Below are 22,947 nucleotides of genomic sequence, written 5' to 3' on the forward strand. Positions count from 1 at the left end.
TGCCTCAGCCTCCCGAGTAGCTGGGACTACAGGCGCCCGCCACTTTGCCCGGCTAGTTTTTTGTATTCTTAGTAGAGACGGGGTTTCACCATGTTAGCCAGGATGGTCTCGATCTCCTGACCTCGTGATCCGCCTGTCTCGGCCTCCCAAAGTGCTGGGATTACAGGCTTGAGCCACCGTGCCCGGCCGAAAGCTCTTTTTAAAGATCTTACTATGTACTTCAGAAAAGCATTTGGTAATGAAGCATTTATTATAAATACAGTGTTATTTCTGAAATCTAAGGTTGATTAGTATGTAAATGATTAGTGTGTGTGTATGTATGTAATGTAGTATATAGTGGAATCACAGACTAAGTCATTTTGGAGTGTAATTAACTGCATGTTACCAGTATTCAGAGAAGACCCTTAATACATGCTCAGTAAATATTCCGTGATAATGTTTATCCATCCTAGGTAAGTTAGCAGCCAAAATTTGGAAATGAACCACATTACAGCAAAATCACTTTTTTGACTGAAATGCATGAAATCTCACCACCCATATTAAAAGTGATTTCTCGTGTCATTAATCTAGTCACACTATATTTCAGGAACTGACTATGAATGCTAAAGCTTAATCTTTCTCCCTCACTCATATACACAAAGCTTTAGCTCCTCAGATTTCACATGAAACAGAATCTTTATGGCATGTGGTCACAAAATCTCCTCAAAGACTGGACATCTCAACCAATCCACTCCTTTGAGGGAAGGCCACATCCCAGGCTATTAGTGAGATCAGGATTAAAAAATAAATCTGTCTTAGACAGCTGTTGCTCAGTACACAAATAGCAACAGTTGCTACGGTGCTTAGTTCTCTCTCTTGCTGGATTCCACTGGGCATAGCCACGCATTTATGTTCCAACCTCAAATGCTGACAGAGTATTAATAAAACTCACACTGTACATAATCATGTGACAAGGAGACATGGTTCTATAAAGAACATCTCTCCACATGCAAATGGTAATCCAAGCAAAGAAGTGTACTTCTAACCAAAGAGGTATTAAATACAAGATTTAAAAACCAGCTAACATTCACAGAACACTTACTCTGAGCCATAAGTACTTTATGTCTACTAACCTTTTTTTTTCTGAGACAGGGTCTCACTCTGTGGCCCAGACTGCAGTACAGTGGTACGACCACAACTCACTACAGACTCAATCGCCTGGGCTCCAGTGATATTCTGTGTCCCACACAGCCTCTGGAGTAGATAGGACTACAGGTTCATGCCACTACACCTGGCTAATTGTTTTTATTTTTTGTAGAGATGGGAGTCTCACTGTGCTGCCCAGGCTGGTCTCGAACTCCTGGGCTGAAGCCACCCTCATGCCTTAGCTTCCCAAAGTGCTGGGATTACAGGTATGAGCCACCACACCAGATCTACTAACCTATTTGATGCTCTCAAGCACTCAATGAGGCAGATGTTTCATTACCCCCATTTTACAGATAAATAAACCATCATAGAGAGGTTAAATAAGTTATTCATGGCTCCAGAGCTAGCTAGTGGCAGATTCAGGATGCAATTTTGGAGAGTTTGGCTCCAGAGTTCACACTCTTAGCCAAGACACCATCATTTAAATGCTTATTCCTTACATGCGGCATTGTCAAGGCTAAAGGCAGGAAGGCATTTTCATGGAAATACATGTGCACACGTACATGTACGTGGCCACCCCACTAAAATCATACTATAGGCATTGTTTAAAACTCTCTTTATGGGCCGGGCACAGTGGCTCATACCTGTAATCCCAGCACTTTGGGAGGCTGAGGTGGGCAGATCACCTGAGGTCAGGAGTTGCAGACCAGCCTGGCCAACATGGTGAAATTCCATCTCTGCTAAAAATATAAAAAATCAGTGAGGCATGGTGAGGCACGCCTGTAATCCCAGCCACTCGGGAGGCTAAGACAGGAGAATCACTTGAACCCAAGAGATGGAGGTTGCAGTGAGCCAAGATCACACCACCATATTCCAGTCTGGGCAGAAAGAGTAAAACTCTATCTCAAAAAAAAAATAATAACAAAAAAAAACTGTCTTTATGGCCTGGCTCAGTGACTCACACTTATAATCCCAGCACTTTGGGAAGCTCAGGCAGGAGGATCACTGGAGTATAGGAATTTGAGACCAGCCTGGGCAACATGGTGAAATCTCACCTCCACAAAGAATACAAAAGTCAGCTAGGCATGGTGGTGTGTGCCTGTACTCCCAGCTACTCAGGGGGCTTAGGCAGGAAGATCACCTGAGCCCAGGGAGGTCCAGGATGCAGTTAGCCAAGATAGTGCCACTGCACTCCATCCTGGGTGACAGAGTAAGACCCTGTCTCAAGTAACAACAACAACAACAACAAAAAAACACAAAAACAAAAAATTCTCATTTAAAAGTGGAAACTGATGGCTGGGCACGGTGACTCACTCCTGTAATCCCAGCACTTTGGGAGGCCGAGGAGGATAGATCACTTGAGGTCAGGAGTTTGAGACCAGCCTGGCCAACATGGTGAAACACCATCTCTACAAAAAACACAAAAGTTAGGGAGGCATGGTGGCACACACAGGTAATCCCAGCTACTTGGGAGGCTGAGGCAGGAGAATTGCTTGAACCTGGGAGGCAGAGGTTGCAGTGAGCTGAGATTGCACCACTGCACTCCAGCCTGGGCAACACAGCAAGATTCCATCTCAAAAATAAATAAAAATAAAAGTGGGAACTAGGAGGACTATAGTTCCCAAAAGATGAATGACCACACAAACTCTACCAAGAAAACGGAAATGAGTGTCATATTGTTTGAGTCAGATTCTAGGTTTCAGTAGCTCAGCAATAAGAACAATGATGAGACAAGGCATGCCTTCTGAGGTAGTCCTCACCACTCAAAAACATGGTTATAATAAACACTCCTAGGCTCTAGAAAATTTGCTGTCAAAAAGCTTTTAGGGCTCTGCACCATAAGACAAGGCCAAAAAATAAATGATAAAGCTTTTTTTTGTTGTTTTTTGAGACGGAGTTTTGCTCTTGTTGCCCAGGCTGGAGTGCAATGGTAGGATCTCGGCTCACTGCAACCTCCGCCTCCTGGGTTCAAGTAATTCTCCTGCCTCAGCCTGCCAAGTATCTAGGATTACAGGCGTGTACCACCACACCCAGCTAATTTTGTACGTTTAGTAGAGACAGGGTTTCTTTCACCATGTTGGTCAGGCTATTCTCAAACTCCTGACCTCAGGTGATCCACCTACCTTGGCCTCCGAACATGCTGGGATTACAGGCATGAGCCACCGTGCCCAGCCAATAAAGCTTTTAAACCATATTTCACTCAGCCTTTTAGCTACCAATTCTACCAAGAATGACTGAAAGACTACTCAGATTTTATCCCTTTGTTCTCTTCTCCTCAGTAAAAAAGAAAAAAAGAAAGAAAGAAAAACTACACCAATGAGCTAACTTCCTCAATTCATAGGAAATCCTTTTCCTCTTCCTCAATATTCCTTTCTCCCCGACTTTTGAAGCTTCTGAAACTAATAGATTTTCCTAACTTACATCTTCAAAGCCAAGTTGATTTGATTTATTTATTTTTATTTATTTTTATTTTTGAGACAGTCTAGCTCAGCTGCCCAGGCTGGAGTACAACGGCACGATCTCGGCTCACTGCAACCTCTGCCTCCTAGGTTCAAGTGATTCTCCCCTCTCAGCCTCCCAAGTAGTTAGGATACAGGCAGCCGCCATCATGCCTGGCTAATTTTTGTATTTTACTAGAGACAGGGTTTCACCATGTTGACCAGGCTGGTCTTGAAATCCTTACCTCAGATGATCCACCTGCCTCGGCATCCCAAAGTGCTAGGATTACAGGTGTGAGCCACTGCACCTGCCCCCAAGCTGCTTTAAAAAAAACTGCTTCTATCAACAACAAATCCAATTTTTTTCCCCCAGACAGTGTCATAGTCTGTCAACCAGGCTGGAGTGCAGTGGCTCAACCATGGCTTACTGCAGCCTGCAACTCCTGGGCTCAAGTGAATCTCTCACCTCAGCCTCCCAAGCAGCTGGGCCTACAGGCGTGCGCTACCATGCCAAGCCAATTTTCAAATTTTTTGGTAGAGATGGGGCTCTGCCACGTTGCCTGGGCTGGACTGAAACTCCTGGCTCAAGCAATGCTCTTTCCTTGCCCTCCCAAAGTGCTTGAACTATAGACATGAGCTACCATGCCTGGCCTAATATTCTAAACATATGAAAGAACAATTTAAAAATACTGTATTATATTTACAAAAATTAGCTGGGCATAGTGGCAGGCGCCTGTAACCCCAGCTACTTGGGAGGCTGCGGCAGGAGAACTGCTTGAACCCAGAAGGCAGAGGTTGCAGTAACCCGAGACTGCACCACTGCACCCCAGCCTGGGCAAGAGAGCGAGGCTCAGTTTCAAAAAAAAAAAAAAAAAAATTTAAGAAATATTGCATTTAGGTGTTTTTTGTGACCTTGGGTATGACTGCACTTGTGTCCTCTCTAAAATTGAGGTAATACCTAGTTTACAGAATTAAATGAGTGAAACACTTACACATATGTTAATTTTTCTTAAATAGGTATTTTACCTTGTTTTAAACTCTCAATATTCAGTAGGTATGACAGTATTCCATTTGATCTTTAAACCAAGGTAAGAAAAACTGACTAGGCCCAGGTTCAGTGGCTCATGCCTGTAATCTCAACACTTTAGGAGGCCAAGGTGGGAGGATCATCTGAGCCCATGAGTTCGAGACCAGCCTGGGCAACACAGTGAGACCCCATCTCTACAAAAAATAAAAAACAACAAAAAAAGAAAAGTTCACTAATTGATAAACTAAAGCACAATGTAAGGATTCCATTTCTTTCCTCTTTTAGAGAGAGGGTCTTGCTCTGTCACCCTAGGCTGGAGTACAGTGGCAAGATCATAGCTCACGAAGTCACTGACCTCCTGGGCTCAAGTGATCCTCTCACCTCAGCCTCCTGAGTAACTGGGACCATATGCATGTGCCACCATGCATGGCTAATCTGTTTATTTTTTTGTAGAGACAGGGTCTCCCTAGGTTGCTCCAGCTGGTCTCAAACTACTGGGCTGAAGTAATTCTCCTGTTTTGGCCTCCCAAAGTGCTAGGATTACAAGTATGAGCCACCATAGCCAGCCAAGAGCCTATTTCTCGGCAAGAGTCAAAATACGACACTCAAGACCTTACTTAAATGTGTCCACAAATCTCTGGTGCTCTCCCGACATCATGTATCTTGAAAGTGCTTGGACCATGTCTTATGGATCCTCTACACTGCCCTATACCAAGGACTCAGATGAATGCCCTCCATGTGTCATGTACAATTCTGATTAAATTCCGTACCATTTTCAAGAGCATAAAAAGAAAAACAGTGTATAGCTGTGCAATATATACATAAAATACTAGTAGATTTTACCAACATTTACAGAAAAAAATAGAGAGAAGATTGTATTACTGAAAGACTGGGCATAATTAACACAGTAGTTCTTGTAACAAGGTCAACTGAGCTAAAATAGTATGTTGGACTTCTAATTTGTTTCACAGAAAGCATGCACATAAAAATGGAATTATAGGCCAGGCACAGTGGCTCATGCCTGTAATCCCAGCACTTTGGGATCACAAGATCAGGAGATTGAGACCATCCTGGCTAACACAGTGAACCCAGTCTCCACTAAAAAAATACAAAAAATAGGCAGGGCGCGGTGGCTCAAGCCTGTAATCCCAGCACTTTGGGAGGCCGAGGCGGGCGGATCACGAGGTCAGGAGATCGAGACCATCCTGGCTAACAGGGTGAAATCCCATCTCTACTAAAAATACAAAACAAGGCCGGGCGCAGTGGCTCAAGCCTGTAATCCCAGCATTTTGGGAGGCCGAGACGGGCGGATTACGAGGTCAGGAGATCGAGACCATCCTGGCTAACACAGTGAAACCCCGTCTCTACTAAAAAAATACAAAAAAACTAGCCAGGCGAGGTGGCGGGCGCCTGTAGTCCCAGCTACTCGGGAGGCTGAGGCAGGAGAATGGCGGGAACCCGGGAGGCAGAGCTTGCAGTGAGCTGAGATCCGGCCACTGTACTCCAGCCTGGGCGACAGAGCAAGACTCCGTCTCAGGAAAAAAAAAAATACAAAATACAAAATAATTAGCCGGGCATGGTGGCGGGCACCTGTAGTCCCAGCTACTTGGGAGGCTGAGGCAGGAGGATGGCGTGAACCCGGGAGGAGGAGCTTGCAGTGAGCCAAGATCGCGCCACTGCACTCCAGCCTGGCGGACACAGCAAGATCCCGTCTCAAAAAAAATAAATGAAAATTTTTTTAAAAAATGGAATTATAGTAATTAACAAACACATTCAACATATAAACAATATTTTCACCCACAAGCTGTTACGAATTTAGTACCCACTCCCAGGGTTACATGGAATCAGCATGTAGGCTTTGTCTAGGACAAGTCACCACTTTTCCTAAAAGAATAGACTACAGGAATATTTTTGAGGACTAGAGTCAGAACATAACTCTTTTATAAGTATTACAGACTTCATATTGTTTTACCTCCTATAATCCACCTTTTCAAGCTGCTTTTCAAGGCCTCTTTTACAGCTTCTGTGCCTGAGGTCTTTTCTTCAATCTAGGTTGCTCTGGACACATAGCATACTCCCGACCTGGACCCTACAAGCAACTTTCCACAGATGACCTGGGAGCCATCTTTGGTTTTTTTCTTTCATCCTCCACATCTGATGTATCCTATCAGTTCTACTTTCCAAATATGGCTTCTCCCCACCACCATCATGACCACCTGGTTCAACCACCACCTCTCTCACTTGGATGACTGTAATAACTCCTAACTGGAGTATGGCGGCTAAACTGATGGAAGGCACGAATGGAAGTGCAGAGCCCAGATGACAGAACACATCAACCACTGCAACATGTTTGGGAACTTTGCTTTCCATTTGTATAACATAAAGACTCCCATGAGAACTACATCTTTCATCATCAGAAATCCATGAGTCCTAGTATCTGGTGTTACGGGGAAGCAAGACAGATGAGTCCATTCCTACATCAAAAGCATTATGTCAGTTGAGCACAGTGGCTCACACTTGTAATCCCAGCACTTCGGGAGGCTGAGGTAGGAGGATCACTTGAGCCCAGGAGTTTGAGACCAGCCTGGGCAACATAGTGAGATTTTACCTCTACTAAAAACACAAAAAAATTAGCCAAGCATGGTAGCATGCACCTGTAGTCCCAGTTACTGAGGAAACTGAGGCAGAAAGATCACTTGCACCCAAGAAGTTGAAGGTACAGTGAGCCGACAGCCGATACTGCACCACTACACTCCATCCAGCCTGGGCAACATAACGAGACCCTGTCTCAACAAGAACAACAACAACAAAATTGACCCAATATTCAATGATCAAAAGGTAAAGTGACCTAAAAAATATTTCTAGAAGAAATTTGCAAAGATTTTACCAATGAAGTAGAATGCTGTAGAGCAGGGGTCCCGACCCCTGGGCCACAGAACGGTACTGTCCATGGCCTATTAGGAACCAGACCACACAGCAGGAGGTGAGCAGCAGGTGAGCAGCTGTCAGATAAGGCATCACATTCTCATACCAGCACGAATCCTATTGTGAACTGCGCATGTGAGGGATCTAGGTTGCCCGCTCCTTATGAGAGTCTAATGCCTGATGATCTGAGATGGAACGGTTTCATCCCGAAACCATATGCCCTCACCCCTATCTGTAGAAAAATTGTCTTCCACAAAACTAGTCCCTGGTGCCAAAAACACTGGGGACCACTGCTGTAGAGGCTTTCATGTGGTCCCACTCTAAGTATCTAATGTCACCCTAGGTCCATCTATAAGCATGAATAAACTCTGTAAGCCTTAATTTTAAATTTTCTTATCCGTAATATGGGCATAATAATAATAGTGCCTAACTATACAGAACTGTCATTAATTCTTACATTTTGGCTCATGGTCTAGCATAAAGTAAATGTTCAAAATATTCTTTCATTTAACAAATACTTGCATGTCTACCATGGTCCAGACCTATAAATACCTAGTGAAAACAAGTCCGTGCCCACATGGAGCTTACATTCTAATAATGGCATCAGACAATTAACTAATAGAAATAGCATAATGTTGGAAAGAAAAATAAAGCCAGGTTAGGAGATAAAAGATGACCGTGTAAGTGGTAGAGGGGGCTATTTTATTTAAAAGCAAGCAAGCTGCCACCTCTGAGGAGATATTTGAGCAGGAACCTGAATGAAGTTTAAGGAACAACAAAACCAGCAGTGTAGCCAGGTGGGCAAACAATGACCACATGTGAAATCCGATAGCCAGCCTGAGGCCAAATTCTGTAAGGTTGTGTGGCCACAGTGAGGATTTTTAGTTTTATTCTAAACGTGATAAGGACTGGGCACAGTGGTTCACACCTGTAATCCCAGCACTTTGGGAGGCCAAAGCGGACATATTGCTTGAGCTCAGGAGTTCGATACCAGCCTGGCCAACATGGCAAAACCCTGTCTCTACTAAAAATACAAAAATTAGCTGGGTGTGGTCACACACACCTGTAAGTCCCAGCTACTCAGGAGGTTGAGGCATGAGAATCGCTTGAACCTGGGAGGCAGAGGCTGCAAGTGAGCCAAGATCGTGCCACTGCACTACAGCCTGGGCGACAGAGCAAGACTCTGTCTCCAGAAAAAAAATTAAAATTACAATTAATTAAAATAAATGTGACAGGAAACCAGTGAAGAATTTTAAGCAGAGGGGTGACATGATCTGATAGCAAGGGGATGACATAATCTGACATATATATATATATATATATATATATATATATTTTTTTTTTTTTTTTTTTTTTTGAGACGAAGTCTCACTCTGTTGCCCAGCAAGCTAGAGTGCAGTGGCACGATCTCAGCTCACTGCAAACTCCGCCTTCCAGGTTCAAGCGATCCTCCTGCCTCAGCCTCCTGAGTAGCTGGGACTACAAGCATGCACCACCATGCCCGGCTAATTTTTGTATTTTTAGTAGAGACGGGGTTTCACCATGTTGGCCAGGCTGGTCTCGAACTCTTGACCTCGTGATCCGCCACCTCAGCCTCCCAAAGTGCTGGGATTACAGGTGTGAGCCACTGCACCCAGCCCTGATGTATATTTCTAAAATATGACTAGCTACTGCATGGGAACAAGGGCAAAAGCAGAGAGACAGGAGGCTATTGCAGTACTGATCTGGACTAGGGTAGAAAGAGCAAAAAGTAACTGATTCAAGATATATTGTGAAGGCAAAGATGGCAAGACTTACTAATTGATGTATGCAGCCTATGAGAAAAACGGAAAAGGTAAGAATGACTCCAATATTTTTGGTCTGGGCAACTAAAAGAATTGATAAAGGAGGGGCCACTTTGGGTGGTCAGGAAGGGAAACAACAATAGTTCTGTTTAGGACATGTTGAGTTTGAGATGCTTCTGTGGCCTTCAAGTAGAATTCAGTTGACAGCTAGGTAGAGAAGTCTATACTTCTAGAGAGAGGTACAGGCTACAGAAGTGAATCTGGGAGTTATCATCATCTCAATGACATTTAAGCCCCGAGAACTAGAAGAAATCATCTAGGGGGTTTCTCTTTTCTGGAGAGAGAGATCTGAGGACAAAAGCCTGGTAGACTTTTAACCTAAGGAGGTAAATAACCAACTTGGGAGGAAGGAAGGCAATTAGGAGAGTATGGGGTACTAAGAGCCCAGAAAATGAACTGTTTGAAGTAGGCAGTCACGCTATGTTCCCCACCATTATTACAATGATTATCATCATAACCACTTACAGGACTCTCTAGAAGAATGAGTTCAGACTATCTCCTAATTTCCCCAATAACTTGCTCTACTCACTCTCACCTCTGGGCCTTGCCTCTAGGTTACCATCCAAATCCCATCTGGTTTCAAGGTTGTTTTCCTAAATCCTCCTTCATAAATCTGAAAGGCAGCTTTAACATCTAAGACCTGAATGTATCTTTTCCCAAGTCCAAAGAAAAGATGATCCTTCCTTTATCCTCTCCATACAACTTTTGTACCTTTTCCCTTTTGTCTTCAGGCTTTTTTATTCCTAATGGTGTAGCCAATACAAACCTTAGGAGATCTGGAGAAGGGCAGGACACTATAATTTCCATAAAGGCTGACCTGAACAAGATACTTTTATCCAAGATAAACGTAAACGCCTTCAAAATGACTATCACAAAATGTTTCAAAGGTCTTAGTTTACTAATGAACCACAGCTATCTTCCCTTTCTTGGAGAAGCTTCAAGTCAAGACTTAGACAGTCTACTGAATTCCCTAATTTAACCCCCTTTTCTCCCTACCTTATTCACAACTTTGCTACTTTAGCATAAAGATGCAGAAATAACATTTTAATTACTGAGCCCTAGAAAATAAGGCAGTCAAAACACGATTAGTATTTAAATGCCTTTTAATTCTCCAGAATAAATTTAATATCTCTGTCTCTAGTAATTATACTGTTGTTGGCAACCTATTAACAATTTTGCCTACAACTATAATTAACGTATCTGTGTGGCAACATTGTAACTTTATATTAAGTTTAGTAACCAAGCATGTTTAGGGCTTGTTAAAAATCCCAGTGATATCTTCAGCACAATCTTCTGCCCTAAAAGCCTCCTACAGCAACAATTAAGAAAAATGGCAGCTGGGCGCGGTGGTTCACGCCTGTAATCCCAGCACTTTGGGAGGCCGAGGCGGGTGGATCACGAAGTCAGGAGATTGACACCATCCTGGCTAACACGGTGAAACCCCATCTCTACTAAAAATACAAAAAATCAGCCAGGCATGGTGGCGGACACCTGTAGTCCCAGCTACTCGGGAGGCTGAGGCAGGAGAATGGCGTGAACCCGGGAGGAGGAGCATACAGTGAGCCGACATGGCGCCACTGCACTCCAGCCTGGGCGACAGAGCGAGACTCTGTCTCAAAAAATAAAAAGAAAAAAAAAAAAAAGAAAAGTGGCACACAATAAAAATATTTTATATACTGCTTATAAAACCAAAACCCATAGGCAACTCCTTCCCCTCTTCCCCTCCTCACAATATAGGAAATATAGTAAAACCCACGGCCATAAAGAAGATTTACGCAAAAGATCTACAATCATAAAGTTCCTTAATCATTTACAACAAATTTAGTTTCCTATTCTTCATAAAACAAGGATAAATGTACTATATATGTTCACTGTCTACTCAGTCCCAGAGTATTAAAAAATATACAATAGGAAAATAGGAAAAACAATTATAACTCTTCTATAAACATGCTACTTAGCGTACACCTTGAATAAACTCTCAGTTAACAATTCTGTTCTTCCTAAGCAAATTTTGAATGATTATAAACAGAGATGATTTGGAAGGCCTAGATCTCAACCTAAGATGCCCAAAGACATGTAGACTGATGACCATCTGCCCCTTCCTCCCAGCTTTTTCCTCGTAATTTCCCTCCATCAAGAAAATAAATCAAAATAAATTTTAATCTAACAGTTAAGTTCAAATTAAGCATAGACATTCAGCATTACTGCACAGAATAGTAAAACTTAATAAATATTTTGAGAGGTAATATGCTCTCCAATAGTAAGGGTTCTGGAGACAGCTCCACTTCATTTTCTACTTCCCTCAATTAATAGATATGTGAGCCCAGGCAAGACAGCCAGTAATACCTCTTTGCCTCAATTCCTTCATCTGTGAAATGGGGAAAGAGTACCTGCTATATAATTATTGCAAGGATTCAGTAAGTTAAAATCTGCCTAATTGTGCCTGGCACAACTTAAGTGTTTGTTGTTGTTAATTACTAATTATGGCATTTTTTTCCCGCACTAAAAGGCAATTGTTTTTTGAGATGTAGTCTTGCTCTGTCACCCAGGCTGGAGTGCAGTGGCATGAGCTTGGCTCACTGCAACCTCCGCCTCCCAGGTTCAAGCGTTCTTCCCACCTCAGCCTCCTGAGTAGCTAGGATCACAGGCACGTGCCACCAGGCCCAGCTCATTTTTTTGTATTTTTAGTAGAGACCGGGTTTCACCATGTTGGCCAGTCTGGTCTCCAACTCCTGAGCTCAAGTGATTCGCCTGCCTCAGCCTCCCAAAGTGCAGGGATTACAGGCGTGAGCCACTGTACCTGGCCTAAAAGGCAATTTTAAAATCTCCCATTTTGCCTCCTCAAGTTTATTCACAGCTAAAGGAATTCTTCAGTAACAGACCAGAACAATGTGGTACGGAAAGAGTAAGTGTAGTTAAATCATTTCCTCATTGTGTTGCTTCTGATACTTCTGGCCCTACAGTTTTCTGATAAGCCAAAACCAAAAGGGCTTCTCAGACATGGCTTACCTGTTCCTGTCATCAATTACAAGTCATGCACCGCATAATGACCTGTCAGCGGGCTGAACACATGAAGGTCCGCATATATGAGTGGTCCCATAAGATTACATTAATGGGCCGGGCGCAGTGGCTCACGCCTGTAATCCCAGCACTTTGGGAGGCTGAGGTAGGCAGATCACGAGGTCAGGAGTTTGAGACCAGCCTGGCCAACATGATGAAACCCCATCACTACTAAATACAAAACTTAGCTGAGCGTGGTGGTGGGCACCTGTAATCCCAGCTACTTGGGAGGTTTAGGCAGGAGAATCATTTGAACCCATGAGGCGGAGGTTGCAATGAGTCAAGATTGTACCACTGCACTCTAGCCTGGGTGACAGGGCAAGACTCTGTCTTAAAAAAAAAAAAAAAAAGATTACATTAATAATATCATATTTTTGCTATCATATTTGTACCCTTTCTATGGTCAGATATGTTTAGATCCACAAATACTCACCACCACTGTGTTAAAATTTCCTACAGTGTTCAGTACAGTAACATGCTATTCAGGTTTGTATCCTAGGAGCAATAGGCTCTACCACAGAGCCTAGGTATGGAGTAGGCTACACCCATAGGTTTGTGTAAGTACACTCTATGCTGTTCACACAACAAAATCACCTACTGACACATTTCTCAACGCATGACTGTATTTAGACGCCCTTTCTCGGTGCTTTCCTAATAGTCATCACATTGCTTTGATTATTTATCTCTATCTAAGACAATACTAAAATCTCTCTGAAAGCTTTTACACCTAGGCTTGCTGAATAACAAAAACCTAATTTCCTATAGGTGCTCTCAAAAACCTAACTTCCTATTTCTTATCACCTGTATGTATGTACAAGGCATTCATCACTAAACAATACAACTAAGAACAGCTTTCACCTATACAGTGCACATTCCTTGATAAACAGGTACTAACCTAAAACTGAACTATGAATGCCTGCTTTGTCTAACAGAGAGCCAGAAGTAGCATCCCTTTCACAGTCTTGTGAACTGCATTCCAGACTTTGCTAGCTGCCATTACACCACTTCACACTTCACTAGGCAATTACCAAAAGCAATCACCACCACGATGTTGGCTAGACTTTTTAAAACGAACTCCAAAACACCTCTTGAGAGTTGCCAAGAAGGCATTAAAAAAAAAAAAAAAAAATTGGGCATGGTTGCTTTCTCCAATGAGAAACCAAAAAATACACATATGAAGGTAGCACAAAGTTTACTTTGGATTTTAATTATGACAATGTCAAAGACTACAACAACAACATTCAAGCAGCAAAGAAAGAGGATGCTGCCACCAAGATGATTTTACCCAGTATCTCTCTTAGCCATTTTGATGTGAAAGATATTTATTTAGCTAAAGAAGCTTATTAAATTATATCATGCAATAAAAAGAAACTCCAAATACACAATAGTAAAAACTTCCTCCAACTCAATGATAGGTTCAATTATTTCTGCCTTTAAACTTATATTCCCCCTGAAAATTTAGACATTAAAACTAACCACAGGCTTGGCATGGTGGCTCATGCATGTAATACTAGCACTTTGGGAGGCTGAGGCAGGAGGATCCCTTCAGCCCAGGAGTTCAAGACCAGCCCAGGCAATATAGTGAGACCCCATCTCTACAAAAAAATTAAGTTAGCTGGGTGTGGTGGCTGTAGTCCCAGCTACTAGGGGAGTGAGGTAGGTGGATCACTTGGCCCCAGGAGGTTGAGGCTGCAGTGGGCCATGACTGTGCCACTGCATTCAGTCTGCTCAACAGAGCAAGACCTTGTCTCACACACACACACAAAACTAACCACAAAAACAACTTACATAATTTTTCAAATAGTATGCTATATAGTATACATGATTTCATTTGATCCTCGCAACCTGAGACAGCAGACTGGGAAGGCATCAGCCATATTTCCACTCAATAAATGAAGAACCTAAGGCTCAAACGTCTGATAACAGAGGATGAATATAAATGAAGTATGGTTCATAAATAGAATGGAATATTAAGAAGCTACTGAAATCATGTCTTTGAGGAATATTTAGGAAATGAGGGCCAGGTGTGGTGGTTCACACCTGTAATACCAGCATTTCAGAAGGCCAAGGTAGGAGGATTACTTGGGGCCAGGAATTCAAGACCAGCCTGGGCAACAAAGTGAGAACCCTGTGTCTACCAAAAAAAAAAAAAACACAAAACTACCCATAAATTCTTAAATACATTCAATCCATCTTTATATTGGTTTTTCATGTTATTGAAAGTAATGGATATATCATAAGAAGAAAACAATATTTAAGGTAATTTCCATAACACCTTCTAGCCATCCAAATCTATGCAATCCCCTTTCTGCACTCTGAGTGCTATTTGAGATGGCACTTCTAGATCACTATGGAATTAAAAATGGTTCAGGCCGGGTGTGGTGGCTCATGGCTTTAATCCCAGCACTTTGGGAGGACAAGGCAGGCCGATTACTTGAGGTCAGGAGTTTGAGACCAGACTGGCGAACATGGTGAAACCGCGTCTCTACTAAACATACAAAATTAGCTAGGCATGGTAGCACCCACCTGTAGTCCCAGCTACTTGGGAGTTTGAGGCAGGAGAATCGTTTGAACCCAGGAAGCAGAGGTTGAGCTGAGATTGTACCACTGCACTCCAGTCTGGGTGACAAAGTGAGACAACGCCTCAAAAATAAATAAATAAATAAGGTTCGGCAGGGTGCGGTGGCTCACACCTATAATCGCAGCAATTTGGGAGGCTGAGGCGGGCAGATCACGAGGCCAGGAGCTCAAGACCAGCCTGGCCAACATGGTGAAACCCCATCTCTACTAAAAATACAAAAATGAGCAGCCGGGCATGGTGGCTCACGCCTGTAATCCCAGCACTTTGGGAGGCCGAGGCAGGCGGATCACGAGGTCAGGAGACCAAGACCATCCTGGCTAACATGGTGAAACCCCATCTCTACTAAAAATACAAAAAAATTAGCCGGGTATGGTGGCAGGCGCCTGTAGTCCCAGGTACTCGGGAGGCTTGGCAGAAGAATGGCATGAACCCAGGAGGCAGAGCTTGCAGTGAGCCGAGATTGCGCCACTGCACTCCAGCCTGGGCGACAGAGCAAGATTCTGTCTCAAAAAATAAATAAATAAAATAAATAAGCCAGGCATGGTGGCGGGCACCTATAGTCCCCGCTACTCAGGAGTCTGAGGCAGGAGAATCCCTTGAACCCGGAAGGCAGAGGTTGCAGTGAGCCGAGATTGTGCCACTGCACTCCAGCCTGGGTGACAGAGCAAGACTGTGTCTCAAAAAAATAATAATAATAAAATAAAATAAAAAATAAAAATGAAAACGGTTCAATATTTAGGAACACATTTGTGTTCTAACATTAGTCCTGAATATTAAAGCATATAATTATACTTTTAAAAAACCAACAAAACTAGTTGTAATATACCCGTATTACAAAATTTCAAAAGTTGTATAGAAAAATAGTAACATTAAAAATATTAGAAATAATTTGTTTAGCAGCAATAAAAAAATTAGAAGATAGAAAAAGCAAACTAAAAAACAGTACATATAATCCAATTACGTAAAAATCTTAGTATGTGTAAAGTGCAAGGAAAAGATTAGAGGACTATAGATCCAGATGTTAACGGTAGTTCTCTCTGCATGGTGACGTTAGAAATAATTTTGCTTGTGTCAGTACCCATCAAAACTGAAAGAACGGGCAGATCACTTGAGCCCAAGAGTTGGGACCAGCCTGGGCAACATGTTTTTTTGTAGAAACTCTCTCTACAAAAAATACTAAAATTAGCCAGGTGTGGTGCCACACGACTGTGGTCCCAGCTACTGGAGAGGCTGAGGTGGGAGTACTGCTTGAGCCAGGGAGGGCAAAGCTACAGTGAGCCAAGATCACACCACTGCACTCCAGCATAGGTGACAGACCCTGTCTCAAAAAAACCAAAAACAAAAAAACTGAAAGAAAAAAGTACCAAAAAAAAATCCATCCAAAGCAGCAGTATGCTGTGGTTAAGGAGGTAAGAATACAGATGACTTTTCTTTCTCATTTCTTTATTATTCACAATGTTCATAATTTACATGCATTTACATTTATTTTCATGTGGTTATAGTAATTTATACTAGAAAAAGTATACAAATTTAAATGCATTGCTTTCTTTTGGTTTTTTTTTTTTTTTTTTTTTGATGGGGTCTTACTGTCTCACCCAGGCTGGAGTGCAGCGACACAAGCTTGGCTCACTGCAACCTCCACCTCCCGGGCTCAAGAAATCTTCCCACCGAGTAGCTGCAACCACAGGTGCGCACCACCATGCCCAGCTAATTTTTTGTGTTTTTAGTAGAGATGGGGTTTTGCCATGTTGCCCAGGCTGGTCTCCAACTCCTGAGCTCAAGCAATCTGCGCATCTCAGGCTCCCAAAGTGCTAAGATTACAGGCATGAGTCACCACACCTGGCCTAAATGCATTACTTTCTGTATTATTTATTTATTTATTTATTTATTTATTTATTTATTTATTTATTTTTGAGACAAAGTTTTGCTCTTGTCGCCCAGGATGGAGTGCAATGGCACCATCTCAGTTCACTGCAACCTCTGCCTCCTGGGTTCAAATGATTCTCCTGCCTCAGCCTCCCAAGTAGCTGGGATTACAGGTGCCCGCCACCACACCTGGCTAATTTTTGTATTTTTAGTACAGATGAGATTTCACCATGCTGCCCAGGCTGGTCTCGAAATCCTGACCTGAGGTGATCCACCGGCGTTGGCCTCCCAAAGTGCTAGGATATAGGCATGAGCCACTGTGCCCAACCTAAATGCATTACTTTCTAAACTCTCTTTCCAAATCTCCATTTCGCCCTTCCTCCATCCCAAATTTTCTTTCTTTCTTTCTTTTTTCCTGAAACAGTATCTCACTCCATTGCCCAGGCTAGAGCACAGTGGCGTGATCACAGCTCACTGCAGCCTTGACCTCCAGGAATCAAGTGATCCTCCCACCTCAGCCTCCCTAGTAGCTAGGACTACAGGTGCATACCACCACACCCAGCTAACTTTTTTGTATTTTTTGTAGAGACAGGGTTTCGCCACGTTGCCTAGGCTAGTCTCAAACTCCTGGACTCAAGCAATCCGCCTGCCTCAGCCTCCCAACGTGCTGGGATTACAGGCATTGAGTCACTGCACCCAGCCCCAGATTTTCAATAGTGGACGTGAAATCATTATTTCTATCAGTTACGCTGTGAGGCATTTGGTTTAGAAATGTATGTGTGAATAAAAAAGCCAGTAAGACATATATAAACAGGAAAAAAGAGTCAGAGCTACTTCTATCCCAACTAAGATTGGGTGCTGGGGAAAAAAAAGATCCTGGCAAAGGAAGGTTGTTAAATATATGAATGAAATTCACCAAAGGGCAAGAGACAATTTGTGGGTAAAAATAAAGTAAAACAGCACAGTTCAGTCACTTGATGGAGTGTACCTCACATTATATGTGAAAACCAATTTCATCTACCTCCTGTTTTTGAGTGCATTTATATAGGTTTAATGTCTCCAGATTTACACAAATAACCTAACCACAAATGTAAGTGGTTAGATCGTTCACTTTGGCTCATTTCCCTTTTTACCAAGTAATTAGACAATAAGAAATGCTTCTAAAGTGGGAGAACCTTGGAATATAATGGGATATTACTGAACAGAGCTATTTGTATGTGCTTGGGACTCCAAATGTCAAGGCAGTAACATTTATTTTTGCCATGGAAAATATTTCCTCCAAGACCAGAAAGTGCTTAAATAAAATAGCTACTTCTCAGTTTTCAGATTTAGCACATTCCCTAAAGTACTCTTCATACTCTTCTACTTTTTCATAAGAGTTTATGGCAGAAACATTCTAGTGCATTCCATCTGCAATCAGTTATAATCCTTGCGAGCAGCAGTCCAGGCCAGTTTGCCAGCAAAGCAGCCTTTTTAATGCAGCTAACACATGTGTATAGCATATTCATTTCCAACAAGTCTATGTTCAAAATGCATGCCCACTTCCAATCTAAGCCCAATGGTGTTTTTTAAAAAAAAAAATCAATAATACTTTCTAAACATAGCATCTTTCACACAAATGTTAAAAATATCTCACTTAAAAATTATTTGGCATACATATTAGTCAAATTACTAATAAATTGCCATAGAAGGCTGAAAACAGAAACAGAAAACAAGTAGAAAACGGAAAATGCAGGCCGGGCGCGGTGGCTCAAGCCTGTAACCCCAGCACTTTGGGAGGCCGAGACGGGCGGATCACGAGGTCAGGAGATCGAGACCATCCTGGCGAACACGGTGAAACCCCGTCTCTACTAAAAAATACAAAAAACTAGCCGGGCGAGGTGGCGGGCGCCTGTAGTCCCAGCTACTTGGGGCGCCTGTAGTCCCAGCTACTTGGGAGGCTGAGGTAGGAGAATGGCATGAACCCGGGAGGCGGAGCTTGCAGTGAACTGAGATCCGGCCACAGCAATCCAGCCTGGGTGACAGAGCGAGACTCCGTCTCAAAAAAAAAGAAAAAGAAAAAGAAAGAAAACGGAAAATGCAAATATTCTACAGAAAAAAGTTCCTCACACAATAGATATAATGGTTCTCATATGATTAATTGCTTTCGAAGAACAGATACCTTTCAAAGGAACCAAACTGACTGTAAATCTCGGAGCCAGGACAACGTATTTAGCTAGAAAACTAACCGCCATTTTTGCAAGACTGATTAACCTACTGAGGATTTTTGTTTCAGTAGACTAATGCTAATTTAAAAGTCACAAATTACTCCTGCCGAAATTGTACATGCAGGGAAACAATGTGTTATAATCAGCTGAGGGTAGGAGTACCATTATCTAGTCCTAACACTACCACTAATACGCTCTAATAAGCTACAATTCTGAAATTTTTCCCAAATATACCATATGGTTTTGTTTGTTTTTTTGTTTATTTTGAGATAGAGTCTTGCTCTGCCACTCAGGCTGGAGTGCAGTGGCACAATCTTGGCTCTCTGCAACCTCTACCTCCAGGGTTTAAGTGATTCATCTACCTCAGCCTCCCAAGTAGCTGGGACTCCAGGCGTGCATCACCATGCCAGGCTAATTTTTGTATTTTTAGTAGAGATGGGGTTTCACCATATTGGCCAGGCTGGTCTCAAACTCCTGACCTCGTGATCCACCTGCCTCGGCCTCCCAAAGTGCTGGGATTACAGGCTTGAGCCACCATGCTCAGCCCAAATATACTATATGTTTAGTTTAAATCTTACATCCCAAGGTCCAGTTTAAATGGAATATCTATCATCAATAAATCCTTACATTTGCTCTTTGCCAAATTCACATTTACACCTTTTTTTTTTTTTTTTTTTTTTGAGACAGTGTTTTGGTCTTGTTGCCCAGGCTAGAGTGCAGTGGCTCAAGTGAATCAAGTGATTCTCCTGCCTCAGCTTCCTGAGCAGCTGGGATTACAGGCACACTCCACCATGCACAGCCAATTTTTTGTATTTTTAGTAGAGGCAAGGTTTCATCATGTTGGTCAGGCTGTTCTCAAACTCCTGACCTTGGGTGATCCACTCACCTCGGCCTCCCAAACTGCAGGGATTACAAGCATGGGGTCACTGCACCTGGCCTATACTTTCTAATAATCCTTTTTCTTTTTTTTTTTTTTTGTCTGGGTGCAGTGGCTCATGCCCATAATCCCAGCACTTTGGGAGGCCAAGGCAGGTGGACTGCTTGAGCTCAGGAGTGGGAGACCAGCCTAGACAACATGGTGAGACCCCATCTCTACCAAAACTACAAAAATTTGCCAGGCATAGTGCTGCACACCCGTGGTCCCAACTACTCCAGAGGCTGAGGTGGGAGGATCTCTTGAGCCCAGGAGAAGGAAGATGCAGTGAGCCGAGATGGTGCCACTGTACTCCAGCCTGGGTAATAAGAGTGAGATTCTGTTTCAAAAACTAAAATAAAATAATCATCCTTTGTTATGACAACTACCACTTTGATCACTTTTTATCCTGTATTGAAATTATCTTGGCCGAGCACAGTGGCTCACACCTGTAATCCCAGCATTTTGGGAGGCTGAGGCAGGCGGACGACCTGAGGTCAGGAGTTCAAGACCAGCCTGGCCAACATGGTGAGACCCCATCTCTATTAAAAATACAAAAATTGGCTGGGCGCGGTGGCTCAAGCCTGTAATCCCAGCACTTTGGGAGGCCGAGACGGGCGGATCACGAGGTCAGGAGATCGAGACCATCCTGGCTAACACGGTGAAACCCCGTCTCTACTAAAAAATACAAAAAAACTAGCCGGGCGAGGTGGCGGGCGCCTGTAGTCCCAGCTATTCGGGAGGCTGAGGCAGGAGAATGGCGTAAACCCGGGAGGCAGAGCTTGCAGTGAGCTGAGATCCGGCCACTGCACTCCAGCCTGGGCGACAGAATGAGACTCCGTCTCAAAAAAAAAAAAAAATACAAAAATACAAAAATTGGCTGGGCGCGGTGGCTCAAGCCTATAATCCCAGCACTTTGGGAGGCCGAGACAGGCGGATCACGAGGTCAGGAGATGGAGACCATCCTGGCTAACACAGTGAAACCCCGTCTCTACTAAAAAATACAAAAATCTAGGCAGGCGAGGTGGCGGGCACCTGTAGTCCCAGCTACTCGGGATGCTGAGGCAGGAGAATGGCATAAATCCGGGAGATGGAGCTTGCAGTGAGCTGAGATCCGGCCACTGCACTCCAGCCTGGGCGACAGAGTGAGACTCCGTCTCAAAAAAAAAAAAAACAAAAAACAAAAATTAGCCAGGTGTGGTGGCAGGTGCCTGTAATTCCAGCTACTCGGGAGTCTGAGGCAGAAGAATCACTTGAACCCGAGAGGCAGAGGTTTCAGATCAGGAGTGGGAGACCAGCCGCTGGTCTCCCAGAGACCACACCACTGCACTTCAGCCTGGGTGACAGAGCAAAACTCCGTTTCAAAAAAAGAAAAAGAAAAGAAAAGAAAAAAAGAACTTATTTTAATATGTCTAGTCTCTCCAACCACAAATTTTAAAACCTATTTAAGGGAGGCTGGGTACAGTGGCTCATACCTGCAATCCCAAGACTTTGGGAGGCCAAGGTGAGGATCGCTCAAGCCCAGGAATTCAAGACCAGCCTACACAATACAGTGAGCCCTCGTCTCTACAGAAAATAGAAAAAAACTAGCTGGGCATAGTGGCACATGCCTGTAGTCCCAGCTACTTGGGAGGCTGAGACAAGAGGATTGATTGAACCTAGAAGGTCAAGGCTGTGGTGAGCCATGATTGCACCACTGCACTACAGCCTGCGTGACAGAGAGAGACCTTGTCTCAAAAACAAAAAAAGAAAAACCAAAAAAACAGCCAGGCGCGACAGTTCATGCCCATAATCCCAGCACTCTGAGGGGGCCAAGGCAGATGGATCACTTGAAGGCAGGAGTTTGCAATGAGCCTGGCCAACCTGGTGAAACTACATCTCCACTAAAAACATAAAAATGAGCCAGGCATAGTGGCGAGTGCCAGTAATCCCAACTACTCAAGACACTGAGGCAGGAGAATTGCTTGAACCCAAGAGACAGAGGTTGCCATGAGCCAGATCACACAACTGCACTCCAGCCTGGATGACAATGTGAGATTCTAGCTCAAAAAAAAAAAAAAGTTCCTTAAGAGCAGGGTCCCATGGTATAACTCTGTGATCCCTACAGCCTAACATTATAGCAAACTTGCAAATCGGATAGAAGGGTTGGAAGGATACTCAAGGCAGAGCAGAGCCACTCAGCCTATTGTCTAGAAAGGTTTTGGACAAAGTATGGTGGAAAAGCCAGTAGGCATTCAGCATTGTACTGAAAACAACCCTCTTTGGTAGCCATATATAAGTAAAATATGTAATATTACCTCCAGTTTATAGTTGAGGAAACCAAAACTTGGCCAGGCGCAGTGGGTCACACCTGTAATCCCAGCACGTTGCAAGGCTGAGGTGGGTGGATCACCTGAGGTCAGGAGTTTGAGACCAGCCTGGCCAACATGGTGAAACCCTGTCTCTACTAAAAATACAAAAATTAGCCAGGTGTGGTGGCAGGCCCCTGAGATCATGCCTGCTCTCCAGCCTGGGTGACAGAGTGAGACTCCATCTCAAAAAAGAGAGAAAAAAAAAAGCTTTATTGAGATACAATTTATATACCATAAAGTTCACCGGTTTAAAGTATCCAATTCAATGTTGACTTTTGCATCTCTTTTTCTTTGACAATTTTTCATAGGATATAATTCACAGAACTGTTGGCAATATTGACATGGAAGAGTGAACTACAATGGTACAGTTATTTAGCCTTCCACTTTTAAGTTTTTTTAAAATATATACATGGGGTGTCTCAAAAACAGACCCTTTTTTTGAAGCAGGGTCTTGCTCTATTGCCCAGTCTGAAGTGCAGTGACAAGAACACAGCTCACTGCAGCCTCAACTCCTAGACTCAAGTAATCCTCCTGCCCCGGCCTCCCAAAGTGCTGGGATTACAGGCATTAGCCACCACACCCAGCCTTCAAATATTTTTTTAAAAAAAGA

The 22,947-nt window shown here is 43.3% G+C and overlaps 1 protein-coding gene across 3 annotated transcripts in view; it reads right to left on the minus strand.

The window, feature by feature from the left end:
* Positions 1-22,947, minus strand: part of KIF1B (kinesin family member 1B) — a 178,760-nt gene that overhangs the window by 132,454 nt on the left and 23,359 nt on the right. The window lies entirely within an intron of this gene.

Source organism: Piliocolobus tephrosceles, chromosome 1 (assembly GCF_002776525.5).
Source record: "Piliocolobus tephrosceles isolate RC106 chromosome 1, ASM277652v3, whole genome shotgun sequence".
In the NCBI taxonomy this organism is placed as follows: Eukaryota; Metazoa; Chordata; class Mammalia; order Primates; family Cercopithecidae; genus Piliocolobus; species Piliocolobus tephrosceles.